This window comes from Ostrinia nubilalis, chromosome 5 (genome assembly GCF_963855985.1).
Source record: "Ostrinia nubilalis chromosome 5, ilOstNubi1.1, whole genome shotgun sequence".
Lineage (NCBI taxonomy): Eukaryota > Metazoa > Arthropoda > Insecta > Lepidoptera > Crambidae > Ostrinia > Ostrinia nubilalis.
This window is the reverse complement of record NC_087092.1, coordinates 4,977,299-4,994,345: the sequence shown is the minus strand read 5'-3', so window position 1 is coordinate 4,994,345 and position 17,047 is coordinate 4,977,299. Positions and strand designations below refer to the sequence as shown.

General features: G+C 34.9%; 1 protein-coding gene across 1 annotated transcript in view; it reads right to left on the bottom strand.

Moving 5' to 3' along the window:
• LOC135071706 (cerebellar degeneration-related protein 2-like) overlaps window positions 1–17,047 on the bottom strand; it is a 105,398-nt gene that overhangs the window by 62,672 nt on the left and 25,679 nt on the right. The window lies entirely within an intron of this gene.

Here is a 17,047-nt window from a genome sequence, read left to right as displayed (position 1 = left end):
CTTATTCTGTGACATAGGTAAGGCTCAAGTGCATGCACAACGCAATTTTACAAAACATAACTTGCTTGAATGATCAATAAAAAGCTGCATCTCTCTCTACCATGATAATATCTTTAAGTATAAGGCTAAAGTCACACTGCATACTATTCGATGCTAAGAAGAAAGTTGGCTAGAGTTATCTGATAGATGGAGGATCTTATCATCACTTTATAGTTCAATATCATAGATATGAAATATTTATTAATATATTGATTCTACGCTTCAGAGAAAAAGAAATAAGCCTTTAGTTACATTCAGTCATGTACCTAAAAAGCTTATGGCGGTTGGCTCTGACACCACGATTGTGGTCTCAGTTGTTATGATTTTAGCGATGTACAGACAGGATGGATGCAGATTCTTGTTTAACCGACCCAATGTTTTCCTTAAATATATCATACATACTCACTCGTATAACCCTATGCTTGCAGTGTGTATTAACTTAATCACATTAATTGCGATATCTACAGTAGCATCTATGATAATTTTACCTACGCCATCAAGCGGGCGTTTCACACGCATAATCACCCTCTTTGCCTATAATTTGCAATGATAATGAAATCTAGAGTCACCTCAATCGTTTCCATATAAGTGTAGATTCGATTTAGTTTAGAACCAATTAAGTAAATGCTGCAAGTGCTTTCTTAGAGGCAAATCAAGAGCTCATTATGCAAATCGTAAGTTTTTTAAGACTTCGTGAGTTTTTAAGAACGGTAGAATATTTCCTGATAATACTCTTTACGTTGCATTTGACCAAATACCAAATAAAGGTATGTATGTGGATTGAATCATTAAACCAGGTCGTGAAAAGGTTAAAACAAATACTGTTACGGTTAAAATAATAAAAGTAAATGCTGCATTTTCTTTAACTATAGCTAACTTAAACAGCATAAAAGAGAAGTCTTTGTTTACAATAACTAAATTTCTTTCTCCTATTATCACGCTAATGACATGGAAATAGGTGTCATTGAAGATTCATTGCCACACAGAAAAGGCACAAAAGCACATAGGTACTTACTCATCACCGGCATTTGTGCCGTAGCTTTCCCGGCATAGTTCTAAGCTAATGTGACCATAAAAACTCAAGATTGGAGACACTATGGAAGCACACGCATGCATAATGCACGCAAGGCTGTAAATGTTGAGGGTCAGAAGTAAGTGTTCAACAATATTGACACATTTTAACTGAAAGTAACATTGCTTTAATTTGGGTTATTCCGTATTCGACCCACGACTACTCAACCCACTCATTATTTTTTCCTTACTCAACCCAATTTTGTTCCTCACTCTACTCACAACAAATTTTTAATTTTGTGTTCCTTATTCACCCCAAAAACATTCCTAGCTCAACCCATTTTAAACCACTTAAAAATATAAGATTTTTATATACGGTCAGAATAAAAATATATTTTTTAGAAATTTAAGCTCAGTTAACTTTTGTGTTAAGATCGTTCTATTAAATAAAACTGCAGGAATTCTGATACAATAATATATTCGAAAAATGTTTTTCACAAAAGGACACAAATCAAATAATGACTAATTAGAATCTACTATAAATCCACTATAAATCTACTATAAATCAAACGACTGTGATTTTTTATTAAATCAGTATAACCAAGCGATGGCGTATAATTTTTTTTTAATTTCAAATAATACAATGTATTTCATCTTTTTTTTCAAGCTGTATGAGATGACAAAAGAAAAATAATAAAAGTATTCATGTGGACTGCTAATCCCGCGGTAAAAGTTTTCAGCCTCTTCATTAGTTTATGTATTTACCTTAAAATAAAATAAAATCTATTTATATATTTTAGTTAATCAACATATTCATATCTATCATTTTTTCATGTAGGTGATGTTTTTTATTTAATTATAAATCAATGTACATACTAGTATGTATTTATCATTATTAAATTTCTGAAAAAACAGTAAACGTTGTTTTGTTATCCATACTTATTTTTGGTATATTTACTTTGGGTTGAGTAAGGAATGCATTTGGGTAGAATAACGAAATTATGTAATGGGTTGAGCTAGGAATACTAATTTGGGATGAGTGAAGAAATGGGTTGAGTTGTCATGGGTAGAATACGGAATAACCCTTTAATTTATAGGCTGCTGGCTGATAACGGTATACTAAGAGTGGCAGGGCTATAATGACGAGCGATAATAATGATCATTATTATTTATATTTACCTACTATAAATTTGTACAAGTATGTCAGGTCTTAATGGTAATTTCTAATTGAATTGGTAGGTAAAATATAGGAATTGTAGATAGTCGGCTTGATTTGTTAAGTTTCCTAGCTATAAAATAAACAAAATAAAGTTTTATTACTGCATTGTTGTAACAACCAATTGTGCTAGAAGAGAGAACATGGTCTTCAAGTTTTCGTTTTCTCTTCTCTCTCTCTCTCTCTGAAATGCTAATGAAAAGAATTTCTATCAAAGAGATAGTGTCCCTACAGAAGGCGTTGCAGTAATGTTTCAAAGCCCGTGACAGCTGCACGGGTCATAATAACTTGTCAACATTCCCGATGGAGTGTCGGGTCGAAGACGGTGATCTAAGATCTAACATGCTTCACTGACAGGTCGGCCACGACCGCTGAGTAGTGGTTATAGAGCTGTGACACAAGCTTCAAGCAGTTTAAGCGCAGTAATGTGGCAACGACAGCAAGCTAAACTAGACATACTCGTAGTATCATCGTGTTTGCCATGTCAAAACATTGTCAAAAGTGCTATTTTCCTTCTAACAATTAATTTATAATCTAGGTTCTGTTATTGATGGAGCTAAACACAGTCTAAACGTTTATCATTAAGTGCTTTTTTCCAACGATTAAGTATTTAACCTCTAAATACTGTTAACTGTTCTTCCCAAAGGAAATAGAGATAAATATTTTAATGGGTATCCTTCCGTTTGGCCAAATTACTTTTCGCCAAATTTCACTTCGCAAACAACTTATCGCCAAAGTTTCATTTCCCAAATGAACTTTTAGCAACTGTACTTTTCGCAACTAATTCATTTGGTCAAATTATCATTTGGCCAAATTTTACTTGGCAAATGTTTATATAGCAAATGTTTTATGTTGCCAAATATTATATCCCAAATAATTTGTTTGGTCAAATTGACACTTCACATACTTACCCACCGTTACCCACAAATCAAAGCATAAGGCACATGATCATGGTTTTCACAATAATTTTATGTAAAACATTGCAGAAAATAGTATGGTTGCAAAAAGTAGGTATTGCAGAAAATAGTAGGTTAGGTTAGGTTAGGTTAGAACAGTGACCCTTAATGCGCGAAGGCGAGCGAAGCCTGCCGCGGCAGCGGCCGCCGAGCGCTAGAATCGGATTACTAATGTTTGGCCAAAAAACGTTTCCCAAATTATCACATCGCAAACAACGTTTCGCAAATTTTCATTTGGCAAATTCTCATTTGGCAAAGCAACTTATTGCAAACTTTTAATTCGCAAATGTTTTTTTTGGCATATTATTGTTTAGCAAATTATTGTTTGGCAAAGTATGGTTTGCCAAATGTTTCATTAGGCAAAAATATTTCACGATAAACTATTTACAAAATAATTTGATTGGTGCATAGAATGGTATACAAATTAGCTTGTGGTTATTATTTAGTTTAGTGGGGAGTTAATATAAAATTTGTTCTACATTAATTTCCTTATTTCATTCTTTGTATCGAAATTTCCAAATGATTCATTAACAATAGAGGTGATTCTAGCGCTCGGCGGCCGCTGCCGCGGCACGCTTCGCTCGCCTTCGCGCATTAAGGGTCACTGTTCTAACCTAACCTAACCTACTATTTTCTGCAATACCTATTTTTTGCAACCATACTATTTTCTGCAATGTTTTACATAAAACTATTGTGAAAACCATGATCATGTGCCTTATGCTTTGATTTGTGGGTAACGGTGGGTAAGTATGTGAAGTGTCAATTTGACCAAACAAATTATTTGGGATATAATATTTGGCAACATAAAACATTTGCTATATAAACATTTGCCAAGTAAAATTTGGCCAAATGATAATTTGACCAAATGAATTAGTTGCGAAAAGTACAGTTGCTAAAAGTTCATTTGGGAAATGAAACTTTGGCGATAAGTTGTTTGCGAAGTGAAATTTGGCGTAAAGTTATTTGGCCAAACGGAAGGATACCCTAGAATCACCTCTATTGTTAATGAATCATTTGGAAATTTCGATATAAAGAATGAAATAAGGAAATTAATGTAGAACAAATTTTATATTAAATCCCCACTAAACAAAATAATAACCACAAGCTAATTTGTGTACCATTCTATGCACCAATCAAATTATTTTGTAAATAGTTTAACGTGAAATATTTTTGCCTAATGAAACATTTGGCAAACCATACTTTGCCAAACAATAATTTGCTAAACAATAATATGCCAAAAAAAACATTTGCGAATTAAAAGTTTGCAATAAGTTGCTTTGCCAAATGAGAATTTGCCAAATGAAAATTTGCGAAACGTTGTTTGCGATGCGATAATTTGGGAAACGTTTTTTGGCCAAACATTAGTAATCCATTTTAATGACATGACGATTTCGTCGTTGCTTCCTGTAGCTTCTGTTTGTTTTGGACGGAATCAAATCTAACGGGATTTTTTTTCTCTTGCGATACATTTCCGTTATTAAGCATAGATTATAGCAATACTTTAGTTAATTTAATAATTCTTTAAATTATTTGGGCAAGATATTTCCAATGTTTAAAGAACAAAACTTTTATACAATTTACAGACATAGTGGTGTCGTCACTTAGGTACGAATTAAAAAAGTCAACATCAAAGTTCAACACACTCAAAACTTGTTTTTTGTCTGTTTTAATACACGTTTAACTTCAACACTTAGTTGGGAGTAAAATTGGCAAAAAGGTCAAATATTTTAAAGTGAAGTTTAGCGAAAACTATGCTTTTAAATATTATGCAACTGTTAATTTTAGGCACATGCCGGTCACGACTGAGGGACTTTACTCCAAGGCGACTAAATCAAGTTTTAACTAAAAATTTTTTTCTTGAGAGTTTTTGAAATAGCAAAAAAATAATATAACTAAGTTAATTAGTCCAACGATCCTACGTTGATCCTTCAGGAATAACCATGTACCAATTATAAAAAAAAACGATTACTGAAATATTATACCTAATGATGTCAATAATTTAAAATAATAACTGTACGTACTACCTAGTAGGTAGGTACGTTTAAGTATACTGTAAGTTTTCAGAGTCAATGAATTTCATAGCTTTTGATTTCTTGTTTCTATAATAAAGGTTGTTCATTAATTCACTGTTCAAAGTTCTATTTAGAATCAATTCTTCAGGGGAAATCGGTAATCATTACAAGATGGAAGGTTTTATAGCTAGTTAGTTATAAACCTTACTTTAATTAGCAATTACAAGTCGAAAGGGTGTTTATATGCCTTTAATAGCAAAATAATGCGGTCATATTCTGTTAATGCATAGGAAAGTGAAATTTTGAGAATGCAAATGCTCGAAATTATGTACCGGTGAAATGCCTCATGCCTTGAATGGCTTTTGAATAACATAGCGTATGAATAAATTAACCAAATCACTTATTCGGCTTGCCAGTAGAAGGTTTATTATTTTCTAAATAAGTTTAGAATTAATTGGATTCTATAATTTCAACGCTGTATTAAAATATTAGAGTGATGTTGCTTGATTCAGTGTGAATATGATAACAATGAATATTAATTTGATAAAAGAACATGTCCACATTAATTTTTTATGTGCATGTTGGATGGCGACTGTAGATTGAATTTGAAACCACAGACCGCATCAAAACACTACGACAGTTCTCAAAAAAATCTAAAGTACTTAAATCTCTATAGTGAGTAGGGACCCGGACTCATGATGCGGTACAGCCGCAGAATCTATATATCTATAAAAGCGAAAGGTCACTGACTGACTGACTCACTCATCACGAAATCTCAGAAACTACAAGTGTAGGAGTCTCAAAATTTTCATGGGGGTTGCTTTTAGAACGTAGGTGCTCACTAAGACGGGATTTTGCAAAGTTCAACCCCTAAGGAGGTAAAACGGGATCCACGCGTACGAAGTCGCGGGCGGCCGCTAGTGATAATATAATTTACTTCGGTACAGCACAGAAATATTCTATTACAAAACTATGCTCAAAACTCTACATAATCTCAATAACTCAGTTATCTATGGATTGTCTCCTGTGATTGGCCTAAATATTGGAATTCAATCAATCTATCCGAGAAATTGAATCTCTTCGTTCTCTAATACGTACATTTCAGCCTCGTTTTAGAACATTAGCATTACACTCTCATGTATGAATCTTGGTGTTTCTTGTTCGACGCATGACGTAATTTCACGTGTGTTTAGATGACACATCGTTTTCAGTCTCAACACTTAACTGTATTAAGGTTTTATGTAATCGTCGCATTATGTACTATGCTATTTGCCGAAACAGTTACCTAAACAGAAAATTGATCTAAATTGAACATCGATTGATCATCTATCAATTTGACAACAAACATTTTAAGGATTGTGTAACTACAAATTGAATCCTTAACGATCTCTTCAACTAGTATATTGGTAGATCTTTCTTTTAACAGGTCACTTAGATTTCTAGAGATTTCTAGAGATGTAAGAAAAGACAAATACAGGCTCTTTACATAGACTTAGGATAACAAGGAGCAATTGTTTTCCGTAGATGTATATTTACATGACATCATTTTCTCCTTTCTCCATAGACAAAGTCTCCGAAGGTTTAGTATATTAATAGTCGAAGTCATGAAAGTTTAGAATAACGTTCTCGATTTCATTTTTCTCTTCTGAAAAATAGTTCAGATTGCGTTAGGAAAGCCTGTTGCATATTTTACGACTTCCACGAAAAGAGGGGTAGTGGCTACTCTACTATGCATCCTCGAAAGACTGGGGTGACACTTGGAGTATGAGTAATCTTTGACTATTCTACTCGGCCGGAATAATACGTTGACCAAACACATTGTCGTTTATTTTGGTCTAGCATTACCATCTAATTGTATTTATGCGCGCGCGTTGTTACAGATTCGGATTCCGGTTTAGTTTGAGAAGCGGAAGGCAGCTTTGTGCGGGATCTAAACTGGGCGCGGCCCCGTCACGTCGCGTGGGACTTTACAGATGCAACTGGCAGGAAGTCAATTATTATGTATTATTTAAGACAAATGACTAAACAAATGGTCTAGATCAGTGGTTCCCAAACTTATTTAGTCTACTGCCCACTTTGAGAATAAATTATTTTTTAGCGCCCCCCATTTTTGTAGTCAAGAGCCGAGCTCAGTCGGTGTCTAAGAGTCCTCCTAGTAGATGACGCCTCCCAAGCCTGTACACAACGTCCCGTTTTTTTTTCTGGGTCTCTTACCGCCCCCCTTTAAGCCTGCAGCGCCCACAAGGGGGCGTTATCGCCCACTTTGGGAAAGACTGGTCTAGATTAAAGAAGTTGTTGTCACTAATGTTTTGTGTGTATGTTACATTGGCGATCGTAAATCATAAGAATAATTATTTACATAATCATCCAAAAAATTGTTTTATGAAAACGGGATTTAATTTATTACATACCTATTATAGCTTCCATTAATTAACATGCTTTAATAGTTAACTGTTCTATAGTATTATAGATAGAAAAAACAAATCGTGTCTATGTCGTAATCTTGCTGATCATTACTTCGAAAGTTTTGGAGAACTATCAAAGCGTGGCTATCTATCTTATCAGGAATTACTAGATCTGTGAAGTAACACAGGTAGGTAACACATAATCTATAACATGCATAAATTATAGGTTGTATGTTCAATATGCAAAATATCACTAATGGGTGACCAAGCATGGCTGATTTATAACTATACATATTGCTAATACATACATTCGCACATTGTAAGATATTATGCGTCTGATCAATATGCAAATTTTTCCGCTTGATTCCCTCTTATGGGCATTAAAGCTACTGTACGGTATCTAGAAAATCTCTGCTACGTTTGTAGAATCTTGAAATCAGGAGAATATAGGTATATCTCTTCATTAACCGTCTTGGGGTTACGTACACAAAACATTCCTTTTCTCATCGAGTGTATCAAGTAATATTTTCGAAGGTCAACAAAAGGCCACTTGGAAACATAAATTCAAATACATTTAAGCATGTAGACTACTGTAGACCCTTTTCAGGGGCACTTAAATATATCCCAAGCATAGCTAGCTTGTTCTACTATTTTTTTTATGCTAGACAAGGCAGGTATTTGACCGCAATCGCACCTGGTGTTAAGTCTATTTACATCTATATTAATAGTTACATCGGGACTAAAGGCTAGCTAAGAAAAAGTGGCGGAAGAAACTCTACATAAAATAATTTTGATTGCTGATGTATGAGTCTGTAATTTTATAGAATAACCAGCACCCATAATGCAGAGATTGAATTGAATATTGAATTAAATTCGAAAATAATCTCAAGTACACTTCAAAGCACATCATAATCATCAGAAGTCAAATGTAAAAGGCAAGGTGAAGGCATATCAAATTGGTAAGTGTTGGGAACGTCGCTGCTCTCTGACTCTGAACAGTTCAACAAACTTGTTTATTAAATTCTGATTAATAAAATTCCAGGTACTGAGATGTTTTTTGCTTCATCTATTGTTTTAGGTGTCGGGTATACAGTAGACGTTATTTGTTTAAAAATAAAGTGACAAACGTGAAGGTCACTTAACCTGTCTCCTACTGTGTCCATTAAAGAAAAATCGAACATAAATATAAACCTAGAGGCTCGAACTCTACTTACTATTTTTGATTCGTTTTTGTTTCAAGTTGTACCTACTTAGGCTGAGTTGCACCACCTTATTTTAACTGTAACAATGAATGAAATGAATAACCGGTGCTTTTTGTATGGAGTTTAACAGATTTTTGACGTTTGTCAAAGTTAAAGTAAGACGGTGCAACTCAGCCTTAGTTCGATATATTATGTATTTATCTGGGACTTAGATTGGGTTAGAATTGCTGCTAAACTGCATTTAACCTCACCCACCAGTCACCATGTAGGGTTACAAAAATGGGCATAACTTTTTGATACCGCAATATAAATGCCATTCAATAAAAACGTTTTATCGTAAAGCTTTAAAAGTCAAATTAGGTAATCATTAAAGGTAATTCGGGTCATATTATCGTTCCTAAGACACAGTTTCGAAACGGTTGACACTTCAATACAGAGCCTTTCACAAATTAAAATAACACTGTCCAGACAGATTGTGTTACAGAGTAATAGAAGCCGTAAGATTTTAGTTTTATTGGGTGATAAAAGGTCTACTATGTAACTCCTTTATTGATGAATGATCGTGAATTTGAATTGAAAACAATTAACGATTTTATGGACAATCGTAATCAAAGACAGTGCAACTTTCTTCCTCAGTTATTTGACCTTTACATAACAAGTAACAGTTTATCAAGGTGATCATTGTTAGAAAAAGTTGAAAATTTTAAGCGAAATGTTATTATCATCAACTATTCGAACAAAACAAACCCTGGAAGGCGTGCAAACACAATAAAGATTATAATCCTACAACCCAACTCCGTCCGTACGCTACTGTTAGAATCTACGTAAAATTATTTGTAAATGCATTTTCCGTTGAAGCTTTAAATGTCTCTACCTACAATATTTTATAACAATCTAATTAAGTATTTTATTAAGATCCCTTTATTTATCTTCACGTTTCCTAAACAGCAATGGTAACCAATCAATTGTAACACTAACCTTTTAAGAACGGTCCTGTCAGTAACGTGTAAGTATTTCTAAAGTTCACCGCATTTCCTAACTTGATTTACAGTTACGTAACATTAAACTATAACGGATCACGGCCAGTATCTCCCATCGATAGCACCTGCTCAGAGGCGCAGCATGCCTTAGGTGGGCCCTCTAACAAAATCTGTTGGGGGCCTCATCAAAAAAGGTAATTTTAATCATGAAGCCCTTCTTCTTCTTATCGTGTCGACAACAAACCTACAGAGCAGGCAGCAGTCAGCCCAAAACTCCGCTACAAGAGTGGCGTTGTTAGCAGCATTAATTAAATCCTCCTGCGTGCAGTTGCTCGGGCACTCAGGGCACGACATCATGGGTAACAAACCCCTTTAATCGAAAAAGGGTCAATGCAAAATTATAGAACTTTCCTTGGCGAATGCCTACGTTCTCTATTCGAAAAAGTCCGGCACTGGGGCCCCTGTATTCCGGGGCCCCGTATCATTGATACCGCAGATACGGCGGACCCTGCACCTGCACAATGGCATCGCTCACTTTCGTTGCGCGGGCGCAGCTCGTTAGGCGCATCGTGACTATTCGTGACCAACCAGATCAACTCCCTTTCCACCGTCACGAGGCGAAACCAGAACTTCTGGAACATCTATTAAAGTGACGTGTAATAAAATCATCTGAGATTATGCAGTAAATGTCAGTTATTACATTGCATTGTAGGGTTATGATTGTGATTGCGCCGTGGGGAATGTCGAGTGTGGTTTATGAATAAATTATGGAATTACGTCAATCAAGCAATGCTAATAATATGGAAGATGGCTGAATAAAAGTTCATAACAGATAATTCGGACGAAACTTTCGTGAGACCTTGGTCCTAGATCTGCCTGAATGAAAAAAGTTGATTAAGGCCCAGAACAGACGGTGAAACGCAACTGCAACGAAACTGCAACTTTCTGATGATTCTTATAAATGAAACTGAAACTGAAAGTTTCAAACTGGTCGCGTCATGTGTGGTCTCTCAACGGACGCTATGGCAGAAACTTAGATGCAACTCAAAAGTAACTAGCAGTTGCAGTTTCGTTTCACCGTCTGTTCTGGGCCTGAGTCTTCAGTACCACATTATTTTATTCCTTGTCCAAGAAACTTAAATAGGGTGTGATTGTGTTTAATCAAAAGCCTGAATAGACCTATGCTTGGAACTAAATCGAGCTTAAAACTTCGTTCTGAAATATGCACGGCCAAGCCCAAACAAAAACAAAGCTTTTATTGCGCCCTCTTTCCTAAGCTCAGTCATTTTTCTTTTCGGACAACTAGGTTCGTTCAAGCTTGCAATATGTGTCCTAATTGGAAACATTAACACATGTTATTTTTTTACCTCGTCCCTTATTACCCAGATCCAACAGTTTCTTGGGGTCTCGATTTTTAATTACCTGCTTTAAGGCGTTTTTATCCCGTAACAATTAATATCCTCAATTAAACGGTCTCTGCACACCCCTGCACTTTGATAGCACGCCTGTACAAAACATTGCAACGTTTCTTATTAACGTTCAGTATTGATAACAGGTACCGTCCCACCGTGGTCTATAAAGGTCTATAGTTGTATAATAAACGCCTTTTGGCTTGACCTGAACGATGTTTTCGCAAGTGCTCTTTAATCTTAAACTCAATGCACCTTACAAAAGGACACCCAAAGTGTAACGAATTACACGATAACATCAATAAAGCTATTGTATTAACTAAATTGGTCGGTTTAAGTTCCTTAAATTGTAGATGTTATCTAGTTAATTATTTTGATTTGAATTTGAAACAATAGAATCTTATTACTATGTACGGCATAGGTTGTTTTAAGCTTTACAATTTACAGTCTTATTTATTTAATGTGCAAATTGTAAGAAATACTTTAATCTTTTACCAAAATAAGCATCTATTACCTAAGTACATGATAGGTAGGTACACAATGACCGCCTATTTTATGTATTTTATAATGGGTACCTACTCAGATATAATATAATAAGATAGTAAATTACTTTATATTAAGTATGTTTATATCCGTTGTCTAGTACCTATAGTACAAGCTTTGCTTAGTTTGGGACTAGAAGCGCAGTGTAAAATGTCCAAGGACATTTATTATTACTTTTTCAACAGTCAGAATGAATGATCTGAAATCCGAACTGATAACTAATTATATCAGCTTTGTTTACAATTTGCGCAACATTAAAATTAAAACAGTGTCACAATACAACATGGAATCAAACTAGTCCGGTACATGGTGATTAATCACCGTAACGTTTCAATTGTTTCAAAGTATAACAGCAACAAAACAAGTATTGTAATTATTTAATGGTATACATATCTGTCACTGTTCGAACGAGATTATGTCAAGGTGACCGATCCAAGATCTGATAGTAGGTGGAATTAGATTGTTAACGTTCAATGATGAAGTTCAATTATAACGATCTATCAATATAGATAGTTATTTTGTTGCAGATCCTATCCTGCTATCTCCTGGGACAGTTTCACCTTCACTCATCATCATCATCATTTCAGCCATAGGACACCCACTGCTGAACATAGGCCTCCTCCGATGATTTCCACAATGGCCAGTTGGTGGCGGCTTGCATACAGTGCCTTTCTTTATGAGACGACCTCATAACCACCTTGTGGGTGGACGTTCTACGCTGTGCTTTCCGGTACGTGGCTTCCACTCCAGAACATTGCTGCCCTATCGGCCGTCAGTTCTGCGTACTATGTGCCCTGCCCATTGTCACTTCAACTTGTTAATCCGTTGGGCTATATTAGCGACTTTAGTTCGTTTACGGATCTCCTCATTTCTGATTCAATCTCACCTTCACTGGCCGTGCCAAATCTAAATTAACTTTATTTGGATAAATATTATCTTATTATCAGTAACATTGACATGTAGGCCTAAAATAAATAAAACTTGTACGATCTCGAATACTACATTGTATTTGTTTTGATTTTGACCTAGTCAATGCTTATTTATGCATTGCCTAGTAGAGCCTAATGGCTCCACATGTGCATTATTATTATTATGCACTTTCTCAATAATAATAATGTACATCTAAATTGTTGTATACTTTAATAGAATGCAGTTTCGGAAATCGATTTGTTTTGTTAGTCGATTACACCAAATTGAGCAATGATTGATTGATCATTATTAAAAGGAAATTTAGGGGGCTTAAATCGTAGTAAAACTTAATCAATTACCTAAATTTACATTAAATAGGTAAAAGTTAACATAACCATTCAATTTATCCTTTTATGAAAAACACGACTTTAATATTAAGGGGAAGTTTATTCAAAAAATTCAGATAGATAAGTAACTTTCTAAGTTTTTGATCGAGCGGCAATGATAGAGTTACTTAAACTTTTAGTAAAGTCGTTGTTAATAAAATGGCTGGATAACCAATGTAATCTTTTCTCAAACCGTGATTTTAAAAAAATTCAACATGATGCCTGAAATACTTTTCTAGCTATGGGAGGAATAAAATAAATACAAAAATAATAGTCATAAAATACTTTTAAATGTAAGAAATTTTTTGATCGTTATTTGGCCTTAACTCATTATAATTATCGCGTAAGTAATTTCATGTCAAACATAATTTAACTTCAGTCGGTTTACGTAGAGCGTTAGTTTGGCATTGCAAAATATTTTTGTACTACGTACGCACGTACGGTCCAGTCCGCCGTATTCAAACGTCATACAAGACGCATGATGAGGTTATGTAAGTTGCAAAATAAATATTCTACACATATGAATCAATAAAAAAATATTAAGAAACTGTAGAAGCATTTAAAAGCTTGGTCCAAATATTAAAATTCAGTCATTCATTAGTTCAGGCTTCAAAATTTTGCTAATTTGAGCTTCATAAATTGACCTAGATGTCTTAAAACTAGAGTCCCATTTTAATTGTATTATGTTCTTAATAGCCTGAATGTTCTTGAACTACATGACGAGCTCTTTGTAACGTTTAGTTTTGAGTTATTATAACAATCGTACTCACAATATCAACTAATCATCCTATTACTTCTTCAGCATTATGTCTCCTGGGAGCCGCGTATTTTCTAAACGCGGTAGAAGCTGTGCCATGCGATGACAAAACGCCTGTCTGCGGCACCGACGGCAAGACTTACAAATCGATCTGCCACCTTGAACGACGACAAAAGCTATACGACGCCGACCTCCAAGTTCTGTATTACGGACGCTGCTTTCGAGAACGCAGTTTGGAATTTAAGAATGGCAAGGTTAAGATTGACTTAACGCGTTCAACTGAAGTGGAAGATCCTAATGTAGTGAGAGAGTCGCAGTGCCCTGTAATTGGACCAGTGTGCGGTAGCGACAACAGAACCTACGATGATGTATGCTCCTTATCGCACAACACTGTCCATGACCCTTCATTACACCTCAAACATTTTGGTCAATGCAGACGACAAAAATACTTTAAAAATATTCCAAATAAAGTTGAAACGACAAGCAGGCGTAAGAATTTTGAAGCGAATGTGGATGTTAAAACCAAAGCAAACCGTAAAGACATTGATATCGATCTTCGATGGATAAGAAAATAATAATATTGATTTATTAACAACTTTTGTAATTTATTTTTCAACTAGCGACCCGCCCCGACATTTCACGGATGCTTAGTTTACTTAAAAACCTTCTACTTGAATCACTCTCTATTAAAAAAAAACCGCATCAAAATCTGTTGCGTAATTTTAAATATCTAAGCATAGGTAGGTACATAGGGACAGACCAACAGGAAAGCGACTTTTTTTTATAATGTAGTGATAGTGATATCTTTTACTATATGGATTAATGTAGGTAATTTTCAACAGTAACTTTTTCTGTGGAAATTAAATCTAATGTAAGTAATGTGTTACTGTACTGATTATGTCTTTAGTAAATAAAATAAGAATATACGAGTAGGTTATTTGACTGTGAGCCTACATGTATCTATGTAAGCTCACAGTGAGGCATGGCCGATAGCATCTATTAGATCCATTAAAGGCACAGCTGCATAAATTCTCTATAAAAACTGTAATAATTCCTTCGGGATCGCTCACGTCAATCACGTTTTCACAGCTCATAAATAAATAAATAAATAAATATCTTTGGACAATTTCACACAGCGCTACTTATCTAGCCTCAAAGTAAGCAATTAATATGGTTGCGTTATGGGTGCTAGCTAACGGATATACTACATATATACTTTTTAAATACATACATATTATACATAGGAACACCCAGACCCGCCACAGAAATTAAAATTCATCATTTCAATTTCTGCCCGGCCGGGAATCGAACCCGGGACCTCTCGGCATAGTAGTCCGTTTTAGAACCGCTACACCAAACGGCCGACAAACATAAAAACTATGTCAATTGATCGGTGGTGTCAAACTCCTGACGGAAATGAACTAATTTACAACGCCGGGCGAGGGCTACGAACCGTTCACGAGGAACCAATTCTTTAAACGGAAACAAAAGACAGTGCTAATTGTCATAATGCGATTACAGACTATTAAATAGGCATGTAGTCAATCATCTCTTCAATTTAATTATGAAAGTAGGTAATTAAACCCAATTATTCATCTAAGGAAATTATAATTTCACGACGAATATTGCGGTAGAACATTATTGACGCAAAAAATGAGTGACGCATAGTTGGTAGTATATACACGTTCTTCTGAATTAATATAATCTCTGTCTTCATGTTTTCTCTCTAAGTTCGATAATCGAACAAGTGATTTCATGTTCATTTATAATTACTGTTGACGTAGAGCGTCCACGAGCAAATTATTTCACGGTAAGTTTCATTTCTTCTCCTTAGCACCATCGGCACGAGTCATGAATTTCTTACGTAAGTTAACATCATAAATAGTATTGATTACAAACTGATGTAACTTTATTGGTATAAATAATTTATCATTTAAAAATACGATGATTATTTGTTACTTCATTTTAGATTCCACTAATCATCATTTAAGTATTTATTGCCCATTTTGTTAAAAGGAATAAGTAACTTTGTAATTTTTCCTGTCTGGTTCCGAATTTACCTGTAGATCTAACTATAATGGTATCTATCTTACAGCATTACTTCTCCTGTGCATCGCGATTTCCCTAAACGTCGAAGCCACACGTTGCAAAAAAGGGAACGTGCAAGTTTGCGGCAACGATGGCAGAACATACAAGAACATCTGCCAACTAAATGAGGCCAAACTGTACGACCCTGACTTAGATGTGCTTTTTAAAGGGCCTTGCAAAAGAATTCGGCAATTAAAATTAGCATCAGCAGCGGAAAAAGACGAATCCGAAGAAGCAATAAAGGCTCTTAAAACACAATTTCGGTGCAACTTACTCTTCTTGCCTGTGTGTGGAACAGATGGGCAGACGTACGGGAATAAGTGCTCCTTACTGTCCCATGCATATGACAATCCCAACCTAAAGATAAAACATGACGGTAGATGCGAAGACAATGGCGAGGAGAAGGCATTGCATGAGCAAGTTGATTCTTTAGAAGAAGACATAGCTGCTCGGTATCTCGGTAAACGCCCTAAAACTAGTGTCGACGATGAGAAAAACGGCAGTGAACGCAAGAGCATTTACGTGGATATTCGTCTGTGAAGTTAAGCAAGATATTCATCAAAAATTCTAATATACCTAATAAAAAAATGTGTAGTTATGATTTTTTCTATCTCTTCATTATCGAAAGCTTTGAAGTCATTCAAATTCCTAATGTAATACATTTTTGAAATTATATTCCTTTATTTATTTTTTTCATATGCCAGGATTTATTTTTTGTCTGTCACAGAAAGTATTGCACAATCAACTGTGTTTTGTTGCAAACTATCCTGTATTATAATAAGATAAGACGATATTTAGCTCGATGTGCTGTCAAAAACATAAATCTGGAGCCCAGACTGAAAAAACTGATGAACAGGTTCCAGATCTACTTATTTCATAAATTGTAATGTGACATGCAATAAACGTTTTGAATTTGAATTTAAATTTTATTATTTTTAATATTATTTACCCGGCATAAACTCAAATAAAAGTTATTGCTGAAGCAAGTCAAACAACATCAACCAATCATCTAACCAACCCGTTGTAAACCTAAATAGGTAGGTACTTTAATCCTAATCATCGCCATATTGCAAATTGAATAATGTCGAACATTTCTATTTTATTGTATATTTTCTCGCGGATATCCTGTAAATG